We start from the raw sequence: 23,168 nt of genomic DNA, 5'->3' as shown, positions 1-23,168 counted from the left end.
TAGGTTGCCTGATGCTTTCCCTGTGTCCATGTAAGCTTGACCTGAAGTAGAAAACTCTACTCTACTACAAGACTTGGTTTTCAGGTCTATTTTGATCATGCCAAACCCATATCCTTTGTTGAAGACATCCTTGGCAGCCATTCCTAGGTCACAGTAAGTTGGTGTGTTACACATGTCTCCAACCCAAAAGGCCATCCTGTTCCACCAGGGTAATGCTGAAGGTCTCCCTGGAACCACTGCAGTCAGCGCCTGCCCAGATTTAAAACAAAAAAAATCCCAAAAACCAATAACAAAAAACCCCTCCAAACTTCATCAACATACTGTGATTTAGGCAAAAAGAAAACTCAAGACACTTCTTTCTTTAGATACAGTCTTTAGTTATATCTGGAAATCAAGAGTCAAATCCTACAGTACTATAATTAATCATTAAACTTTTGTATAGTCATAACTACATTAAAAGAAAAGATTAAACTCTCCAGGCTTCATGGAATGATTGTGCAACTTCTCTAAGTCACCTTTACTAGGAAAAGCCCAAAGAATTTTCTGCTCTATTTTGTAATCTGCTGTTTAATAGTTTTGCTACTTGGTTATTATTCACCAAAGTACAGTCTCCTGGTGCTGGAAAGCATATTCATAAATTACTAACTGAAACATAAAGAGATTCTATGGGAAACAAATTACTTTGAGCTTGCTTTCTAAGAATTTATAATTGTTTGTTGGTAAGCAATTCAAGGAGGAGTCCTGTAGAACATGTTTTTTTTTTTTTCCAGAACCGAAGATTGAACTCAGGCCCTTGCACTTGCCAGGGAAGCGCTTATTCCACTGAGTCACCTCCCCAGCCCTATGGGTTGCTTAGGAGGATGATATAGGGATAGTTAGGTTAAGTGCAGCTATGATAGTTGAATTTCTCTCTCTGTGACAAAATATCTGAGAAAATCAAGTTAGATGCAAAAAATTTTTGCTGCAGTTCCCAGTGGTCAATAGCTGGCTGATTCCTTTGCTTTTAGGCCTGTGGCAAGATAGAACATCATTGCAGCAGGAGCTGGTGGAAGAGAGGCTGCATCATGGTGTTCAGGACTCAGGAAGTAGGGAATATGAACATAGACCCTTCAAGGGTACGCCCCAGTGACCTCCTTCCTCAAGCTAGGGCATACCTGCTAAGACCCCATCACCCCTCATCAGCCCATTCAGCTGCAAATCTCTCAAAGGCTTGGGCCACCAATGAGATTAAATCCCTCTTGCTCCAGTCATCACTCAGAATGCCTCCTCTGAACACTGCTGCTTTGGGATCGAGCCTTCACCATAAGGGCTTTCAGGAGGCATTTCAAATTGAACCATGCCAGTCACCTGGAAGGTGATGTCAGTTGTGGACAGTGAAATGAAGTGTAGGCACTGGAAGGAAGCAAGCAAAACTCATACAGAAGTGACAGTGATGATTTTCTCAGTACTGCATCAGTGAAGGGAGTTCACTCTGAGCAATAAGAAAATCTATCCTATTTATAGCACAATGTTGAAAAGAAATAGATCCTAAATATAAGCACATGCTGTGCCTACTCTTACTTAGGAGAAGCTGGGCTTCTTTTCAAAATATTACCTCCAAATAATGTCATTTAGGCAATCACTGAGGTACACTGGCAGGCTTCAACACTGATGTGCTAACCTTACACTATACCCCTATTTTCACATTTCTTTTTTTAATGATAAACCTAGTGGCCTGGGCCTCTTTAGAGCTTCTAGAATCTTTACAGACACTGATTACATAAAAATGATTCATCAAACCGTCAGCCATACAGTACTGTGGACTCCTGATGGTACTCACACACTATAATTTCCAAAGAAATGGCTTTTGGCAGTGCCAGCCTTTTCTTGGTCTGGGCCTTTTTCTGAGGTGATACTGAATTACCTTGTCCTAGCAGTTGGTCAGGATTCTGGCAAAGAGTCATTCTGGACCTCTGTTTCCAGATGTCTTTAGTGTTCCTGATTATGGTAGCTCCTGCTTGGTGAGGTTTGTAATCTGGCACATTTTGAAAACACAAACCAAACAAAACTACAAGTTAAACATGACTCACTGTGGCTTTGTTGTGATTAGCTCTTCCTTAGCTACCTTATTTTAAAACAGACACTGCTCATTGCCTGATTTAGACAGTGTAAAATTATGCATTGTTCCATTTCATTGCTATCTGGACTTTTTATACCACTGCACCCTAGAGAGAGGTGCACTCTGAGATCTCACCATATGGCATAAACCAAAGCTTTTGGTTATGCTATAATTTGGATATGGCTTGAAGGTGTCGTTTACGGGTTTACATGTTGAGGTGCAATCCCTATTGGGTAGAATTTTTTGTTTGTTTGCTTTTTGAGTTTTGTTCTTTTTATTTTTATTTATTTATTTTTTGGTGGAACCAGGGATTGAACTGAGGCCCTTGCGCTTGCCAGGGAAGCACTTATTCTATTGAGCCATCTCCCCTGGTCCTCCTTGTTTGCTTTTTGAGACAGGGTCTCATTATGTGGTTCAGGGTGGCCTTGAACTCATTGTGTAGCCCAGCCTGACCTCAAACTCTCCACAATCCCCCTGTCTCAGCCTTCCATGAGCTGGGATTGCAGGTGTGTGCCACTGTGGCCAGCAAGAGCGTAGAAATTTAACCTGACTATAGTGTTTAGAGTTAGGGGTTTGGAAGTGATTAAAGTTAGATAAGTTCACAAGTGTGGAATGGCCATGACTGGATATTGGTGACTTTTTAAGAGAACCTGGAGGAGACATTTACCTACATGTGCCCCCTGTCTCTTGTCACGTGATGCCTGGCACAGCACAAGACTGCCAACAAGAAGGCCATCACTAGACATGGGCCTCAAGAACCATGAACAAAATTAAGCCTCTGTGCTTTACAAAGGTACCTGCCTTTAGTACTTCATTATAGTGATGCAAAATAGGCAGATTATCTTCCCTTTTATCACACTCCTTATAGGAATCACTGCATGCCACTAGAACAGAACATGGGCGTTAGTGAGAGAAGTGGAAAGAGAAGGATACAAGAACCTGGGGCCTTTTCAAATAGTGCAGACACGTTCACAACAGAGAATGAAAACCTCCTTGATCTCTGTAAGCATGTCCCTCCCTTACCTGCTTAGGACTATGCCCTTTTAAGCCTTTCTCTATCAACTTTCACACATGAATAATCGTTACCACTGTGAGTACAGTGCAGGACAGTTCTAATGAATAGAGTTATCACTGTGACAATTGGCAAAAGCTTCCTAAATGAGAATAGGAAAGGCTCTTTTATTCAGAACTTGCTATTGTGAGAGAGTCAGCCACCACCACTTGCTTTTTGGCAGGAATGCAAAGACAGACAAAATGGGAAGACTCTACAGTGAGAAAAAAGGGAGGCTCCAGTTTGGTGTGAGGAAGTTGCAAGCTGGCTAAGCAGAAGTGGGGAATCCTGGGTAATTTCTTGGGAGTACGTGTCTGACTTCCTCTGGTTGACCCTGAGATGAGCACGGGGCTCAAAAGTAGGACAGCTTGGCTAATATGTGTGTTTTATGGGCTGTTTTGGAGCAATTACAGTGGGGGCTGTTGCTTGCCTTTCTTGAGCTGGTTGCTGCTGGTAATAGGTTGCAGTTCTATTTTTGTATATGGCCAGATCGTTTAAGCTGTATATTCAGACTCTCACCAGTAGTAATTATTTATTTATAGGGACTTTGCATGGCCTGAATTGGATTCTATTTTCTGTTATATATTGCAAAATGTAGTTTCTACCAGACTATCATTTTTCATGTTGGACTTTCATTTTTTTATAGTTAAACTTTTTTTGGGCTATGATTTCAGGAATTTATAGCTTTCATAAAAGATCATTTCTTTTCTAACATTATAAAATATGTCTCTTAAATTTTCTTTTAGTGTTATTATAGTTAAAATTGGTTTTTAATCCAGACAAATTTTATTTGTATGTATGATATGATAAAAAGCTAATTTTTTTCCTTTTCCAAATAAGTAGCTGCATGGAATTATGCATTCTTTCTCATGGTCCCAAAGGCTTATCTTTAATAAATACTAAATTTTAATATATACCTATGTTTGCTTCTGCTGTTTGTTCCTCTGCTCTTTCTGTTTTCATTACTAGCATATCCAGTATTTTCAAGGTGATGTTTTACTTCAATTTTTCTTTCTTTAACTAAATCACTGAGTTAAAGAAAGGGGCTTTTTAAATTTTAATTTTCATAACTTACAAAAAACTAATGTATTTACTGCCTTGTGGTTGAGAGTTTTTTTATTTAAACATGAACCTCAAATCTTTCACACATTTACTCTCTAGGACAGAATTATGTTCATCTTTTGGTATGATTTTGGTTTTGTCAATGTCCTTTTGCCTTCTAATTGCCTCTGGTTTATATTGAGAAATGGTATTAATTGTGTAAATGTTCATTACCACAATGTCCTAATAGATTTTACATGTAATATTCTGGACATCTCATTCCTAATACTGAGAGGTAAATACATAAGTATGAAGTTATTAGAAATCAAAACAGAAGTCTAGACTTAAATGTTTTTTTACCTTATGATAACTGTGAGAATTCATAGTGTTCTCAACAGAAAACTAGTAGCGAAGTCCTTTGGTGTCTTGTTTTTTTCTTTTTTCTCTTTCTTTTCTTTTCTTTTCTTTTTTTTTTTTAAGACAGGATCTCACTCTGTAGTTCAGGCTGGCCTTGAACTCACTATGTAGCCCAGGATAGCCTCAAATTCATGATGATCTTCCTGCCTCTGCCTCCAGAGTGCCGAGATTACAGTCAGGTGCCACCACACCCTGCTGATACTTCTGTTTTACAAGGCAACAGTCTTCTCCACTGAATAGTGCTGAACAAATACAACCAAAATATGACCCTCATCCCACAGTGTTTCTAATTCCTTGCATCCCATCACACATGTATCTATCGAGGTTTCAACATTTAGGTCCATTCACCCAAAGAATGTCAAGCTCACTTAATTTTTTTTTTTTTTTTTCATGGCAGTGTTCTTCCTTTTACTATTTTAAGATTTTTGTATTGATAACAGGTCAGGCTGTCACTCATGTCTTTCTGCTATGCACTGTTCATACTATCTTTAGATGAGAATATTGGGATTAGGAAACAAAGGGCTATTAGTTGCTACTACATTGCTCTTTGAATGGAAATTTTAAGCATTTTATGGAAGTCCGTATTTTTCATTAGCCTAGAAGTGTATTTTATGGCTACTGAGCCTAGAAATCCCCTCTCTGTTCTCACATGCTTGAAAGTCTTTCTTTTTTCTTTAGTGGGAGCAAAGTTAATGCTCAGGGCTTTGGAAACTGTTCTGTGCATGTGCACAAGGATTTTGTTGCTAGTGGGCCCATGTGCCTAATTTCCATGAAAAGGCAAGATGTATGGAGTGCCCAGGATCATACCACGCAGCCACACACTGTGATTTTATGGGATGATCTAGTTTCTTTAGACTTTTTTCCATTCTGATAGAGGCAATTCATTAAAAGCATAGTTGATACAATTCACTGTATAATGTAATCAGGCTTGTTATATAAATTTACAGATCTAAAAACCTTTGTCTGGCTGAGTGTTCTGGTTTATATTCAAATGATAACTGTAAGAAGACATAAAAGAACCTGAGGAGCATTTTTTCAAAGAATCAACTAATGTTTTAGGGAGAAAATATCTTCTCATAAAGACCATTAGATAGTAGGGAAATATGACATAAAGTCAACTGATAATTTAAATAACATTGTCCATAAATTTGTGGGATAAATGGTTTTCTTTTTATTTAGAAGTGCAGTGACTCTTGCAAATAATATTTTATTTTTCCAGATAGATTTTTTTTCTTTCTGATTTAGAGTAAGTTGGGTAATTTGAGGAGCTTGGGAACAAATAGCATTCAGAGGAGCAGTGCTCAGCTGTTCCCTCTTTCTCATGCTGGCTGGGGTTGGGTGAGGATGGTCAAAGGCTGTCATGTTTCCCACCCTTCCCTGTTTTCCCCTTCATGCCCCAAACGTAATGAAGTGGGACAACTTGTCTTGGTTTTGCCCTTGTTCTTTAGCAGACACTTCTCCAGGCTGAGCAGGCTCAGCTGTCAATTGCACTGCTTCTCCCCTCACTCCAGACACTGCTGATGTTGCGAGCGGAGGGACCTGGGTCCATTACTAACATCCCGTCCTCCCCAAATCCCAGTAGGTGGATAATGAACACAGCAGCATTCATGAAGATTCCTAGATTTTAGCCCTGCCATTTTTGCCAGAGAAGTGACAACTGTCAATCAAATGGCTTGGGTCCTGGGCCTTTTCACTCAGTCACTGCCACCACACCTGTGGCTGTGGCTTTCCTACAGCCTACACTCACTCAAACCAATCATAGGCCAGTAGTTGACCCAGTCCCAAGCCAGAAGCTGCTGTATAAGCATCATGACCTTTACATTTCTTGTTTATGTAGGGGGGGCTCCCTCTGCTGTCCAGGGTCTTGTTAAAATACTCAATCCAGCAGTCCTGTAAATAAAGCTACTCATAATTTATCTTTCACATAGCATTGGTGTGCAGGTCCTCTAAACCTGTAAGATTTTATCCTGAGTAGTGTAGACAAGGAAATCCTTTGAAAGAAAAATTACTGAGCACTAGAAGCAATCCATCCTGAAGAGATCTAGAAGCCAGTGGCCAATGAAAGTAGGCATCAGAAGCCAGCCAGTATCCAGGAGGATTGACTTATGACAGTGAACACAAGCCAGAGCTAGATGGCAGTGGCCAGCACTGGCAGAGGCCAGTAGCTGTCTGTGTTAGCTGATGGTATCCACTACTATCTGACATCATACAGTGTCATCAGGACTGCCAGCACAGCTGCATTTTTTCCAATTCATTATTGCTATCAGAATTGAGCAAAAGAACCCTCAACTGATTGACAACGTTCAGTTATTGGATTCTCAGCCTCTTCAAACTATGTGTAAGAGAATGGTGAGTATAGGTTAAGTGAGTTATTTTCCAGTTATCATAATACATATTATTTTGCTTTATTGTCGCCACAAACCTGCAGTGTAAGTTTCAGAATTCTGGTTTATAGGCGATAAAACTATAGTATGGATTGTTTCAAGCACAGAAGCAGCAGGGTTGGGCATTTATTCCAAGTGAGAGCTCATGCCATTTCAAAACTATTATCATACCTTTATGCCAGATTGCACATATGTCAGTAAAAGCATTCATTATAGTCTCTATTTAGCTATTTTTTCCCATAAATGGTTAGCAGACATTTTCTCTCTTCTGCAGAATATAGGTTGTCTTCCAAACAGTATGATTTTGTAACTCTTCTTTAGATGGGTCATCAAAGTGACAGGTAGGAGGGAAAGGATCCCAAAAGTTCCTCAGCAAAGTGGCCCTTTGACTAAATGAAAATACAAGCACTGAAACTATCTGAAATTCAAATTAAGCAGAACATATTTCCTTTATATGGCAAACCTATCTTTTAGCTCAAATTTTGTTAATATATAATTTCATTTTACTTCCCTGAGTAGATTTTCTTTGACAGATATTTTGTTTAATTTTCTTTTTAGTAAGCCCAGTGTATGAGGAAAAATACGTAGACGCTGTTGGAGAAGCTATTGGAGTTGTTGGAATCTGCTAGTTCTCTTAGGCTGCTGTCATGCTGCTTTCCTGATGAACTTTAGAGGAGCTCTGGTCCTCATCTTGAGCATCACTTCATAGCTCTGGGAGTGGGGTTGTGGGGAGAATGGTGGACTGCTCAGCCTCATGGAGAAGCTTGCAGCATCAGCTTTCCTAATAGGAACTTGGCTTTCCTCATCACTAGAAGCGCTCGGGATCTCACTGTTGCTGAGGATGGCTGTGCTACCTTTGAGGGAGCTCTGGTGCGTACTTTGAGCATTGCTTCCTAGCTCCAGTTCACATCCCTCTGTTTGCTAGTACAGATCCTTCATTCCACTGGCATAGACTTTTATTTTCCACCACTGACATTTAGGCCTTTCTGGCAAAGATCAATGAAGTGAAACTACATGAGTCTTTGTTGTGATCTCTAGGCCTTCAGTTGGATTTGCATGAGGCACTGTTATGGGGCTTTAGGCCCTCAGCTGGATTCTTTAGTGTGTGGATATGTTTCTTGAACTTGTTGGGTATAATACTTTGGGTGATTCATTATAAAATATTATAAAGTGTGTTCTTGTTTTCCTTGCAACCCCCCATGACTCTATCTATCTATCTATCTATCTATCTATCTATCTATCTATCTATCTATCTATCATCTATCTATCTATCTATCTATCTATCTATCTATCTATCTATCTATCTATCTACCTATCTATCATCTTTCTTTCTTTCTTTCTTTCTTTCTTTCTTTCTTTCTTTCTTTCTTTCTTTCTTTCTTTCTTTCTATCATCTATTTATCTATCACCTATCTATCAATCCTGATTTTACATTACCTCAGGTCATATTGCTTTTCCTTTCCTTCTTTGCTCCTTTCTTCCAACCCAGTTTTTCTTGCCATTCTAAACAATTTCTTCCCATTTTATGATATCTATTGTACATTTTGGATCTTACATACTCTTTTAACTTCTCACACTAGGGAAGCAATATGTTTAAACATGTGAGCCTGGTTTATTTTACTTGTGAGTATGGTATAAAGTTTTGTCCCTTTACCTACAAAAGTCTGTAGTTTATACTTTCTTATAGCTCCATTATAGAAAGATTACATCTTTTTTATCCATTCCTCACTTGATAGGCATTTGGGTTGTTTCCAAGATCTAGTATCACAAACTGTGGTGCTATAAACATAGGTGCACATATATGGTATGAGTTATGATGTTTTTAATTTTGCTGGGAAGATAGCCAGCAGGAGAATAGCTGGGTCAAATGGGACCTCCAATACTAGTTTTTTTGAGAAATCTCTGCAGTGATTTCCGTAATGTACCAGTGTACACTCTAAAAGTGGAAAAGAGCTCATTTTTCCCCACAGCCTCTCTAGCATTTTTATTGGACGATTACTTGATAGTAGTCATTCTTTCTGAGTTGAGATGAAATTTCAGTGTTATTTTAGTCTCTTGAATGAACAGTAATGTTGATCTTTTTTTCATACATTTATTTGCTGCTTTTACTTCTTCACCTGAAAAGTCTGTGTTCATGTCAGATGCTCTTTTTGGATTTGGTCTTTAGATTTGGGAGATCTGATTTTTTTGAGTTCTTTATGTGTTTCCTATAGTAGTCATCTATCTAAGGAACAGCAGGCAAACATTTGTTTCCCACATTGTGAAATCTTTCTCCACTTTGTTCATGATTTCTCTTGGTATGAAAACTTTTTTTTTTTTTAATAAGATGAGATCCCAGTTTATTCTTTGTGACAGCTCCTGTGCAATTAGGGTTTTATTCTAAAGTCTTTGCTTATACCAATGCCTTCAAGAGTTCTACCTATCCTACCATCTAGCAGATTTAATGTTTCTGTTTTAATATTTAGATCCTTTACTGATTTTGAATTTACTTTAGTGCATGATGAAAGATATGGGTCCAATTTCAATCCTTGGTGTGTGCAAAGCCAGGATTTTCCAGCACCATTTATTAAAGAGACTATTTCTTCTAGTGTTTGGCACCTTTGTCAAAGTCAAGGTGGCTGAGTACATCTGGAGTTGTTTCTACATTTTCTATTCTGTTCCACTAATTTTTGGGTCTTTTTTTTAACCAGTACTATGCTGATTTTAACATACTAAATTTATAGTATAATTCCAAGCCAGGGATTGTGATGCTCCCTGCCTTATCTTTGTTGCCCAAAATTGCCTTTGCTATTTTAAGTCTTCTGGTTCCAAATGAATTTGAGGAATGTTTTCTCTAATTTTGTGAGATATGCTCTTGAAATTTTGATCAGAATTGCATTAAGTGTGTATAACAGTGTTGAAAGTATGGTCATTTTAACTATATTGGTTCTTCCTACCCAAGAGCAAGGGATATCTTTCTATTGTCTGATATCCACTTCCATCTCCTTTTTCAGAGTACTGTAATTGTCAATGAATAAATCTTTTATGTCTTTCATTAAATTGATTCTTAGGTACTTCTTTTTTTGATGCTATTCTGAAGTGTTTTCCCCTTAATTTCTATCTGAGAGAGTTTGTTATTCATGTACAGGAAGGCTGTTGTTTTTTGAGTATTGATGTTGTATCCAGTTGCACTACTGAATTTGCTTATTGAATCTAGCATTTTGTAGTGGAATTTTTGGAATCTTCTACATAGAAGATTGTATCATCTGTAAATAATAATAGTTTAACTTCTTCCTGTCTTATCATTATTTCTTTTATTTCTTTCTCTTATCTAATTTATCTGGCTAAATCTTTCAGGCCTATGTTGAATAAGAGTGGAGACAGTGGACATCTTTGTCTTGTTACTGATTTTGGAGAGAAAGTTTTCAGTTTTTGTCCATTTAGTATGATGTTCACTGCTCATTTTTCATAGATGATTTTTATGAAATTGAAATAAAGACCATCTATTCCAGTTTTCTGTGTGGTTTTCTTTTTATCATGAAAGTGATCTGGAATTTGTCAAAAATTTCTATTGTGTCTGTTGAGATGTTCATATGGTTTTTGTCCTTGGCTCTGTTAATATGCTGTATTACATTTATTGTTTTAATATGTTGATGTATTCCTGCATCCTTGGGATGAACCCAACTTGATCATAGTGTGTAATATTCATGATGATTTGCTGCATTCTGTTTGCCTGTATCTTATTGAGGATTTTTGCATCTATATTCATTAAGGAGATTGGCTTGTAATTGTCTTCCTTTGTTGAGTTCTTCTTTGGTTTTGGTATTGGGTTAATTCTTGCTTCTAGAAATTAATTTGGGAGTATTCCTTCTCTTTTAATTTCATTAATGAGTTTGAGAAGTAGTGGTAGTAGGTCTTCTCTAAATTTATTGTAGAATTTGACAGTAAATTCATTACAGCCTGGGCTTTACTTTTTGGTAGGTTCTTAATTACATCTTTGATTTCACTGATTGTTTTCAGTTTATTTAGGATTTTAATATCTTCTTGATTCAACTTTCATAATTCATATCTATCTAGCTATCTGTTCATTTCTTCTGCATTTTCCACATTATTGCAATACAGGTACTTAAAGTAGTTGTAGATCATCTTCTGGATTTACGCAGGTTTAATTTTTGTTTCTCCCTTTTCATTCCTAACTATGAAAGGACTTGAGTTTCTTTTTTCTTTTTTTCGTTTTCTTTTTTTGATAAGGTTGGATAAAAGTTTGCTATTTAATCTTTCAAAGAACCAACTCTTCAATTCATTGACACTTTGTGTGTTTTTTTGTTTGCTTGTTTGTTTGTTTAGTCTCCAATGTGTTAATTTCTTCTTGATCATTATCATTTCCTCCCTTGTATGAGCTTTTTGGGGCTTGGACTGTTCTTTCTTTTCTAGAAGTTTGAGGTTCACCATTAAGTTGTTTATTTGTGCTTGCTGTTTTCCTGATACAGATAGTCACTGCTATAATTTTCTCTCTTAGGACTGCTTTTTTTTTGTACCATACATTCTGCTATGTTGTACTGTTATTATCATTTAATTATAGAAATTGTCTAATTTCTTCTTTAATTTCATTTGTGATCGATTGACTATTTAGGAGGGTGCTATGTAATTTCGATGTGTTCATGAAATTCCTACTTTTTTGGCATTGATTTCCATTTTCAATGCACTGTGTCCAATGATACGCATGGGATAATTTCAGCTCTATTTACTTAAGCTTGTTATATGAGCTAGTATGTGGTCTATTTTGGGAAACATCCCTTATAGCTGAGAAGAGTGTGTATTGTGATATTGTGTGGTGCAACACTCTGCAGCATCTACTAAATCCATTTGTTCAAAAATTTGGTCAGCTCTAATATTTCATTGTCAATTTTTTGCCTAGTTGATCCATCTCTTTGTGACAGTGGGATATTGAGGTTCCTCAATACAATTGTGTTAGTGCTTAATTGGTTTTTTATGTCTGGTAACACTTGTTTCATATAGTTGGATACAACATTATATGTATATATGTATTACCTCTTTCTCTTGGACTTTTCTCTTTATAAGGATGTAATGACCTTCTTTGCCTCACTTAATCAATCTTGACTTAAAATTTAATTTCTTGGCAAATAGAATGGCTACTCCTGATTTTCTCTGGGATCCTGTCAAATGGAGTTTTGTTTTCCAAACTTTGACTTTCAGTCTGAGTTTCTTTTTGGATTAATTGTGGTTTTTATTTATTTATTTATTTTTGTATACAACATAATGTTGGATCTTGCTTCTTGATTTATTCTGCCACTCTGTATCCTTTGATTGGTGAATTGATATTATTAACATTGATGGATACAATTAATATGTATTGACTTACATTTAATTAATATGTATTGACTTACATCATTTTTCTGTTATTGGCTCCCCATTTTCCTCACATCTCGGTTTGTTTGCCTTGTGTAGTGGGTTTCTTCTTTTTGGCTTCATGGAGTAATAGACCTTATGATTCTTTTTAGAAATGTTTTTCAAATCATTTGAAGTGCTGGTTCAGTGGTCATAAATTTCCTTGATATCTTTTCATGGAAGTGTCTTATTTCTCCATTTGTTTTGAAAGATATTTTTGTGGGGTGCACCAATCTAGGTTGAAGGTTGTTTGCTTTTAGAACCTGAAATACTTCACCTCAAGCTCTCCTTATCTTGAATGTTTGCGATAAATCAGTTGTGATTTTGATGGGATTTCCTTTACAGGTGATTTTTTTTTTCCTTAGCAGATTTTAACATTTTTTTCTTGTCCTGAGTTTCTAGAATCTTGACTGTGACATTCCTGGCTATGGATTCTTTTATTATGGCTAATTAGAATTCAATATGTCTTCTTACTGTATGTCCGATTATTTTTCCCTTCCAAGGAGATTTTCTTCTATGACATCTGTGAAGTTTTTGATATCATTTGTGTTATCATCTGTTTTTTTCATTGATTCTAATCAATCTTAAGTTACTCTTGCATAATCATTTAGTAGTCCCTGGATTGATTTCTCATGATCCCTTACTATTTTTAAGAAATCTTTCTTTTTATGATCACTAACCACAAGCTTGTCTCCTATATCTGAGATCTTGTCCTAACATTACCTTATTCATCTGTGAATATGTTCACTGGAATTTTTGTTCTCTTGGATAGCTGCCTTAATCCATCATATGAATTCCATTTCTTTCCTGTGCTGGGTATTCATACATTCTATAGTTTTCCTCAACTCTTCTGTTTTTAATCTGCTTCTGTCCTAGAGTCACTAAGCATGGTTTAAGTTGTGGACAGCATCTCTGTTGTTATCTGAGAAATTATTTGATTTGATTTGTTTCTATAGTTTCATTCAATTTCTTTGTTGTTACTACTTCAGGAAAGCCACGTGGGTGGCTTTTGGATTGTCCCACCTGGATGCCTGGAGTTGTATCTTGTTGAAGTGTCTTCTCATTTTTGAAAAAGTTTAATTTCTTGGGTTTTGCTTGTAAATTGCCTATGGTGGCTTGCTATGGTGGCTTTATTTCTAGTGTTTAGAACCTCTAAGAATTAAGTGTTTCTCTGAAGTATCCTTCAGGTATAGCTGGCTTTTAGATTTTGAGTTTGTTTCAAGATCCTACTTCTTTCTTTTTTTTTTTTTTTTGTAGTTTAAGCAGAGACTATGTTTATTACACCATGGTAGAAAATTTATCTTCATTTGGCTTGTGTTCTGAAACTTTGTGGGAGAGTGAGATTAAGGGCTGAGGATTAATTAATTTGGTAGAGGGATTTTTTTGGCCATAATTTTATTGATAAACAAATAGCAATGAGACAGTTTCAAATCAAATTGGTAGGACAGTTTCAATAACTAACACACTGCATACATTCTTCTTAGTGGTTAATTGCTGTACAAGATGTGGACTTGATATCCTATTTACAAACACCATTAGAACAAATCATTCTATTCATTAAGAGAATGTAACTGTATATCTATCCCAACCACTCTGAATATACAAAATGGACATTCATCTGTATACCCTTTTTTTTGTTAAGTTCTGTTATTTGAATATTGTAGATCCTACTTCTTAAATTTTGGGAGGATGGCCCAGTCCCTGGTTCTTTGGCACTGTACCACATTCTTTTCTGTGGCTTGTGGCCAATCTCAGTCTGGCAATACCAGTTACAACTGCTCTTAAGAACAATTATGTTACCTTTGGCTAAAGTGGTACCATCAGTAAAAACAATAGCATCATACACAACTCAAAAATGTGAATCTGAGGCAAGTATTAATTTGCCACCTTTAATGTTATAAACTAGATTTGTGATTATGTAACAAAATCTAAAACAGACCAGGAAATTGTAAGCAATATGTAAATCCTTAATATGTCAATTTCCCCAAATATAATTATATAGTATGCTCTGTTTATTGTTGGTATTAATAAAGACTTGTTGAGGATATGGAGAAATGATAGCCTTTCACCAAAGTTCTAGATTTAATAAAAGAACTCTTTGTGGCTACTTTATATTTCTATTCTCCTTCCTTCTTAATAGCTTCTACTTCCTGGAGTAAAATTTGTATCACTCTGGGCCAGCATATCCCATGCAGCAGCCACCAGCTTACCGAAAGTGAATTCTACCTCCCTTTGGAAAGCTATCCTAACCTATCATAACCTGAAAATCATGTGAAGGGTCTCAAGGGTTACACACTATAGCTTTCCAAGTAGTTATTAAATAAAAACAATTTTTTTCCTTTCAGGTAATAACACTCCAGATTAGTATCCACAAATTCTTGTCTCTTTGTCTATTCATTCTTGTAGCATCTCCAACTAGAATGAGCTGCAACCAATCTGATGGAAAAAACATTTAAAATTAGGCCATGCAAAGCTTGTAGCTTCTGTCTCCATCTCATGTCTTACTCACTTTGGGGGAAGCCATGCCTGGAGGAACCTCAAGCAGCTGTATGGAGCATTTCTTATAGAGAGGAGCTGAGGACTCCTGCTCATAGTTGGCATCCACATTGCCAACCATGAGTGTGAACTATCTAGAAGCAGATCCCAGTCCCAGTTAAGCTTCAGGTGAATGCTATCTTAATACTAGAGATCAACTTATTAGAGACCCAGAATCCAGTCACCTAGCCAAGTCAGTCTTGAATTTCTGATTCATAGGAATTGTGAGAAAAAGTGATTATTGCTGTTTTAGTCACTGAGTCTTGAGATAATTTGTTTTGCACACTATATGACTAACACATTTCTAATCAGGATAGTGATTTGAATGTCTACTTAGCTTTGTGGTACAATAATGACTGATTGAGGATTTATAACATTGAATGACTTCTTTATTTCTTATATTTTATCATCTTCTCTTAATAAAATACCACTGAGCAACTAAGACAACTATTACCTTGAGTTTCTGATGGATTGAGCCTTAAAATTATATTTTTATTCCATAATGGTAACAGTAAATCATCATAGTTAAGAACATGTACACTGGAACCATGAAATGTAGATTCAGGCAGCAATGTGACCTTGGGCACATTATTAATCTCAAGTTGAGTTTTCCTACTTGTAAAATATGCAGAATAATCACAGGTACCTTACAGAGATTTGAAGGGATGAAATATGATAATGCATTCTCTTTGCACACTGCATGGTCTGTGATGAAGTTTCAATAAATGTCAGGCATGAGCACCAAGCTTCTTTCAGTTTTAAAACTATGTCTGTTCTGATGAAATTTAAAGTGGAAATTTAGCAGACAAAAGACAAGAAGTTCAAATCCAAATCTATTCAGCCTGTTATCTGTTAAGGATATTACCAGGATTAGAATGACATTCCATTCAGCCAGATGAGCTCACAGATATCCCACCGATAGTGGGAGCTTGGATGTCATGGAATGCTAATCAACCCTAATGATGTCAGTGTCAGGGCAAAGCACCAGATGGAGGAAGTTTAATAAAAGATATATATTCCACATTTTAATCCTACATTTCATATACATTTAGCATCAGTGTTTTGCATGAAAAATATGATCCTTTTGGAATATTCATGAAAGCTACTTTAAGTATTTCTTATGCTTTATTTTCTTAGTTTATTCATTCTAACCACATACACAGAATCTACTTGAAAAATCATTTATTAGTTGACTTACTGGTATCTAGAGTTCAGTTGGCTAGAAGATATTTTTGATCTTGAGCTTAGGATGTAAATGAGAACAAAAACTTATTAAAATGAGTAGAATAGTCACAAATAGAGCAATTAGGGCTGAGGAGATAGCTTGATAGTCTAACTGCTTGCCTGGCAAGTGCAAGGACCCAAGTTAGATCCCTGGCACCACGTGCTGTGCTGGCCCAGGAGGCTAGAGTGCCGTGAGGGCCACTGAAACCAGGCATGGTGGTGTATACCTATAATCCCAGCACTGGGGAAGCTGAGACAGGAGGATTGCTATGAGTCTAAGCTACATAGCGAGACCCTGTACCAAATAAATAAATAAATGATTTTTAAAAAAATTAAAAGAAAAATTAAAAATAACACAAATAGAAGAGAAAAATCATAGTAGATAAAATTATGAAGAAAAAGACAAGTATAGGGAAAATAAACATTTGGTGTGAAAATCTAGGGTCTCAATGTCTCAAGTGGGTTTTGGGGAGATTGCTTAGTACAATAAGCACTTACCTGGAAAGCAAGAGCCTGAGTTCAATCCCTGGTTCTAAAAATACAAAACAAAACAAAACAAAACCCAAAAACAAAAACAAAAACAAAAAACAGAAGAAGAGAGATCAATGTCTCAAGCACAAGCACTCTTATATTTCAAATGACTGTCACCAGCACTTTTGTATTTTATTGTTTCCCTTAGTTAATGTCTTTAAAGAAAGAAGTCTACTTTAAACAGCACACAAAGGAAGTGAAAGTTTATCTTGTACACATCTTAAACATATACCATGATCCTGCTTATAAGTCTTGGCTTAATTTCAGTTTTCTGGCTCCATTTCTTGGGCATTGGAACAACAAAGGGGCAACATATTGAGCAATTTGTTGATTGTCAGTGTTTCAAATTAAATAAAGGAGTTAGCTGTTTCAAGGATCTGTATCACCAATGAGACTCAAATTCTTCATCTCCATATAGAGCTAGCATTTGAAACAGTATCATGTGTTCTTTCCTAGCTAATCAATGAGACAGTGGCCACTTGACCAATGAAAAGGAAAAACACCTTTGCATTTAGTACTTTAGGGCAGAAATTTTCAAATGGATTCTACAAGGTAATTTCAAAGCCAGGAAGCTTGAGAGTTGACTATTCAAGACCACTAGACCCCAAAGAAACATTTTATTCATATGTTGACAACAGGTTCAGGTTAAATTCTCCTTGTTGGATACTCAGTGTTTAGATTTGTCACTAGATTAATGTTATTCATGTGGAAAACAGGATGATTTTCCTTCTGGGGAGCTGGGCAGACTGAACGGAAAGAAAATATCTTTAGTTACGAACATCCAACAAACACCCACATCACACTCTAATGAAGTTCAGAGTTAACCAGGCTCACACACATGTTCAAAGCTTCCAACAAGGAAAATCTTCCAAGAAGGAAGATAAAAATCAAAACACACAGGGGGAAAATCTTGACAGAAAAAGAAATGATTATGGAAGAGGAAAATCTTCCAGAACTTATCATGAATATGCCAGAAAGTTTAAAGAGATGCTGCATGAGCTGAGAACAAGATGACACAAGGAAGGCATCCAGAAAACAAAACAAGAACAACAAGCAAGAAAAGGAAGTAGATCCAAAAGGCAGAAAATGGGTCAGAGGTGAGAACAAACTTAGAAAAGAGTCTAGAAAATTCTAATAAAAGTTTAAAAAGAACAAGGACAGAGAAAATAGAGAATAAGAAATGATCAAGAAAATAATTGAAGACATTTTCCCCCAAGGCTTAAAGGTCATGCACATCTAGATTGAGATGGTCAATCAAGTCCCAAACAATAAACAAAAACAGACTTGTACAGGGCACCTCACTGCAAAAATCAGAACTGGGCAAAGTGGGAACATTTTCAAAGCTCCTTAAGGGAAGAGAGAATCACATAGAAAGAATTTAAAATGAAATTAACTCTGTAAGCTAGAGGAATAGAGAATTTCTTTAAAATTAAGAAAAAATATTATTTACTGTGTAAATTTATTTATTTATTTATTTTTATTTTAGGGAAGGATCTACAGGGTGTTCAGGGTCTCACTGCTAGATTGGACTCATAGCAATCCGCCTGTTTACAACCTCCTAAGTGCTAGGATTACAGGTGTGTGCCACCATACCCAGTCTCAATTGTTGCCTCAGCGTGCTCTGGGGGTGGGGCTGGCATGGCAGGCCTGGGGATCGAAACCCTGACCCCTGTGCCTGCTTGCAGGAGCTTTAATCTGCTGAGCCATTTGGCTGACCCATAAATTTCAATGAAAGCCAAAATATAAATCAAATTTGAGGATAGAATATAGGTGTTACTAGATATGAAAGCCATTTTCTTCCAGAACACCAGTGGAAGACTTGACCCACCAAATTGAGGGAGGAGATTAAGGAGAAAGGCTTGCGACACAGGCAAGAGGAAGTCTAACTCAAAAGCTGTCTCCAAGTAATATTGAGGAAAGATTCCCAAAAGGCTGCTGTGCTCTCATCTTGGAGTGCATACAGCTTACAGGTTCGGCTGGCAAATTCATAGACAGAGACAGGACAGGGTTCTTTCTCTGTTGTCATCCTTCTCCCAGAATGAAGGGAGGTTTATGAAAGTCCATGAAACCACTGCATTTATTGATGAGATCCCATTGTGGTGTACAACTGAGAATGAATGATGATGTATTTTGAACATATGGTTTTATTAAAGACTGAGGCCTCTTGAGAGAAATCTTTATAAGAGCCTCTGATTCATATAGATAAGAATGAAAAAGAAACCATGATTCTGCCTGAATATGAGAAAATCCGATTTATATATAATCAATCATTCAGACTCTATTCTGTGTTCCATAAGGGAGGTTGCGTATCTCCTGGCAGTGTGTTATTTATCATTTCTTAAAAAGAGGTCATAGTAAGTATGCATTATAAAAGTGGGGATGATATTGGAAGCATGCCCAGCAGAAAATCTGGAAGAATAAGCGAGAACAGAGCTCTTACATGGAAAAGTTAATCACTCAGTTTCCTTAGTCGATAGAAGTAGGATCTTCCTGATATACATGTTATCGCTTGTGTCTAGATATCCAAACTCCCAAAGCCTCATGAGGTCATAGAGATTTTCTTCAGAGGTGGCTGAATTGAGTGTGTGATTAATTCACAGTGCAATTCTGGGATTAAGAGTAGGTGATTGCTGGAGCAGTCCACTGATTAGATTGGCACTGCCCTAATCCAGGTAAAGTGGTTACAATATAAGGGACAGAAAGAGGCTTGTCTCTCCCTTCTATTGTCACTTTTGCTGTGTTCCACGGCCATGACTGTTGCCTGTCTGCCATGCCGCGCTGCATTGAAACCAGTAGCTACAGACTGTGAGCTACATAAACCTTTCTCCCTTCTACACTGGGTGTCGGGGATTTTAGCTCAATGAGAAAAGCAACTAAAACAATAAAACCAGAGCTATTGCTCAGTTTTCCTTTAAGGAATCCCTTGCCTATGTATGTGGAGGACTATACTGAAGAACATAGAACCTTTGTTGATAGCACTGTGGTGAGTCAAGGCTTTCTATACGCAGGTGTCTGTCATTTGGAAATTGAATCAGTCCTCACATGGGTGGCATGAAAATTCTACACCTTAATTTAGCTTAACCAAGGTCAGCTGGTTAGAATATATAAGTAGTCAGAAAGATATGAGCATGGGGGAATATCTTTGAGAATGTCATTGGTAATATGTTGTTTCCTTTTGCCTCAGCACATTGGGAGGACATGTGATGGTGCTACAAAGGACAGTGCCTCTCAGGAAATGGGACATGGCTTCATCTCATTTGTGTGGATATATTTTCTTCTCTCTTCATTTTGATACATGCCTTCCATCAGTGCAATGTCAGCATGGTTGGCAAAAGTAATCTTTTCATTTTATTAAAATTTTCTCTTCCTAGTTTTGATTTGGAATTTGACAGATAATGCAATAATAATCTATGAAAACAATTAAAATGAAAATAATCTTCCTTATTTCTGTTTATAAAAGTAACTAATAAAGTTTAAAATCATTTTTTGAGGGCTGGCCAAATAGCTCAGCACATTAAAGCACCTGCAAGCAGGCTCAGGGGCCCGGAGTTTGATTCCCGGGCTTCCGTTCCAGCCCTGCCCCTGGGGCACGCTGAGACGGCAATTGAGACTGGGCTTGGTGGCAGGCACCTATAATCCCAGTTCTTGGGAGGCTGTAAACAGGCAGATCACTACAAGTTTGATCTAGCAGTGAGACTCTGAACACCCTATACACCCTTCCCTAACATACAAAAACAAAAACAAAAACAAAAAACCCCACAATCATCTTTTGTTTCATTAAAGAAAAATATTTTATGTTTATTTTCATATGACTGGGAACAACTGGAAACATTTCTTTTTATTTATTTACTTTTGTAGCAAACTTGCATTTATCCTATGGCAAAAGATTTCCTGTTTTATCTTTGTGTCATAAATCCTATCAGATTTAAAAGAGGTATTTTTAGCTAGCATCTTTTGCTATCAAATTATTACTTATTTGGGTGATCCTACATAATCTTTTTGTTGTGTTTAGAAATCATATCTCTTCATTCTTTTATGTATTTAGAAGTAAACAGCGAAGACAAGACCATTATGATAACATCATACAGGGACTTTTAAAAGCATATGAACTAGAATATATATCTAAATTTGGGTTTTAGAGCTTAAGAAATATTAACACAATCTGGTTTAAATTCACTCAAAGAATTCCTCCTTTATGTGAAACTCAGTGATTTTAGTATCATGTTTATCTAGAGTTTCTGAGTATTAACTTTTAAAGCATATTCTATGAATGAAATCAAAAGTCAGATAGTTGGTCTTGTAATTAAGAGTCATAAGCCTACGTTGTGCAAAATAAATGCAATTTTCTTAACTTTTAAGTGCTGAAACCAAAACAGAATCTTTTCAGTTTTCTATTCTTCCTATTAGCAGAAAATTATCTAGCTACTGCTGGAGAGTCTGTGTTATTTGTAGATTCATGCTGTCTCTTTTGTTTGATACTCAATCAAATCTAGGGTTTCCCTTCACATTATTTTCTTTTTCTCCCAGGGTTGAGCAATGTTCAATGGTGAGATGAAAAGGGGCTGATTTTTTTTTTCTTTTCCTCCTGTGGAAAGGCACTTGAATAGTTTATAAAACTGAGCATGTCCTTTTGATTACTGCCAGGAAGAAATTTGCTTCTGTGACTATTGGTGTCAGTGAGCTCTGCTACGTTGGATTTGATTGCCAAGGTGATTTGATGAAATGCTACCTTTTGGAGTATAGATTGTTAATCCAAATTTTAAAAAATTAACTCATATGGAAGCTGGGTCCAGTGGCACACATGTGTATTCCAAGCTATTGGAGATGCTGATACAGGAGGATGACTTGAACCTAAGTGTTTCTAGACTAGCCTGGACAATGAATGCAGCAAGATCTCATCTCAAAACAAAAACAAAACACAACAGAAAGTTCTGGGATACACAAAATGTTTGAAGCAATTTGAAATTACTGATTGTCTATTAGTCAGGAAGATCTAGCTTAGCCATAGAGGGAAAGTAACTTCTGATAAAGCCTGAATGTCCTCGTCAATTTTAAGATAAGATAATTTGAATAATGATTATATACATAATATAAAGTTAAATGTGAAAATATATTGTATATTTTAAATGCATGGTGGTTTTTTTTTCCTTCTTTCTATAAATACGTTTGAAAATTTTGTAAGATTGTACACATGTATTTATCGCCCATATGTACAAAGGAATTAATATTATTCATTCTAATACTTTGACCCTCCCAAGGACATTGAGGTGAATTGTGATGTGCGAATACAGTTGTGTGGCCTGGGAGAAGACCATAGGAGACTGCTGTGAATAGCTCTCTCACATGCTCGTCGCAGAGTCGTGACCTCCGAAGCGAAATGCTGCGGTATTCCCACTTCTTATTCGCACCTGACCTCACCTTGGCTCACCCCCGAGGCGCCACTCACCGGCCTAGATGGAGGTGGTGATGCTTCTGGGGCCCTCCACGTGCTTCCGCACCATCTCAGACCTCTGAGAACCTGCACTCCTCTTAGCTCGCTGCGAATTACTTCACACAAGCACTAGCATATTTTTGTGTTTTCTGCACTTCCGTGTGTGTCTCGGGGCCGATGGACGTGCAAAAGGGTAAACAATGTGTAGTGTGCAGCCCAGCAGCGCGGCGAGCACCCTGGAAGAGCCTGGCTTCATCCTTCACCCAGCACGCCCTGCAGGCTCTGGGTGGAGAAGTGACACACTCTGACTGCAACCCCTTGCCCACCGCCTCAGGCTTCTCGGACTGGACATGACAGGGAGAAGGGAACACTACCAATAAAACCACCCCGACAGCCTCTTGCAAGCGTGCTTGTGGCAAAAAACCAGTTCCCCTCTTGTGGAATGGAAACTGTTTAGAAATGACACAAGCCTTTCCCAAATAACAATTTTGTCCTCTTGCTGTCTGTAAAGTCATTGGTACCCTACGCAAAAGGAATTTCTACAATCCTACTTAAAAACCTTCAAGTTGTGTTTGTTACTGCAGAAAGAACATAGATTTTTGTGTTGAACTGTGTGTACCCCATCATTCCACCTTGTGAAGACACTGGCAGTAGTAATACCAGCTGCTTCAGAAACATCTGTAGGAGTCTGTGTCCTTGTCTGTGAGCTCATCCCCTTGTCTCATTGTCACCTGTGTCTTAGGGTCCTTGAAGGTGTCTGGGTGCCAGTTGGTTTTCAGTTCTGGTCTCTGGCCCCCACTCTGGCCCACTGGGCCCCCAAGGGAACTAGGTGTCCACAAAAGGGGCCTGTGAGCGTTTGAACTCTCCTTCCAAGAGCCCATTTGCTGATCCCTGAGTACATCACTGACAGTGAATCAGTGGAAATGGATGCACGTATACTAAGAAGCAGGCAGACGCAGGAATCTGTCTCCAGGTAGACGGCAGCTCTGCAGTGCATTGCAGAAGGCACAAGTCTTTTCTTTGCTCTCTAATTTTTTTTTTTTTTTTTTTTTAGAGAGAGAGAGAGAC

General features: G+C 37.3%; 1 pseudogene; it reads right to left on the bottom strand.

Annotated features, from left to right (window-relative positions):
- LOC101582432 overlaps positions 1 to 184 on the bottom strand; it is a 1,053-nt pseudogene extending 869 nt beyond the window's left edge.
- Positions 185 to 23,168: the final 22,984 nt, after the last annotated feature.

Source organism: Octodon degus, unplaced genomic scaffold (assembly GCF_000260255.1).
Source record: "Octodon degus isolate 3935 unplaced genomic scaffold, OctDeg1.0 scaffold00040, whole genome shotgun sequence".
In the NCBI taxonomy this organism is placed as follows: domain Eukaryota; kingdom Metazoa; phylum Chordata; class Mammalia; order Rodentia; family Octodontidae; genus Octodon; species Octodon degus.
The sequence above is the reverse complement of the archived record's forward strand: the minus strand, read 5'-3'. Positions and strand labels throughout refer to the sequence as shown.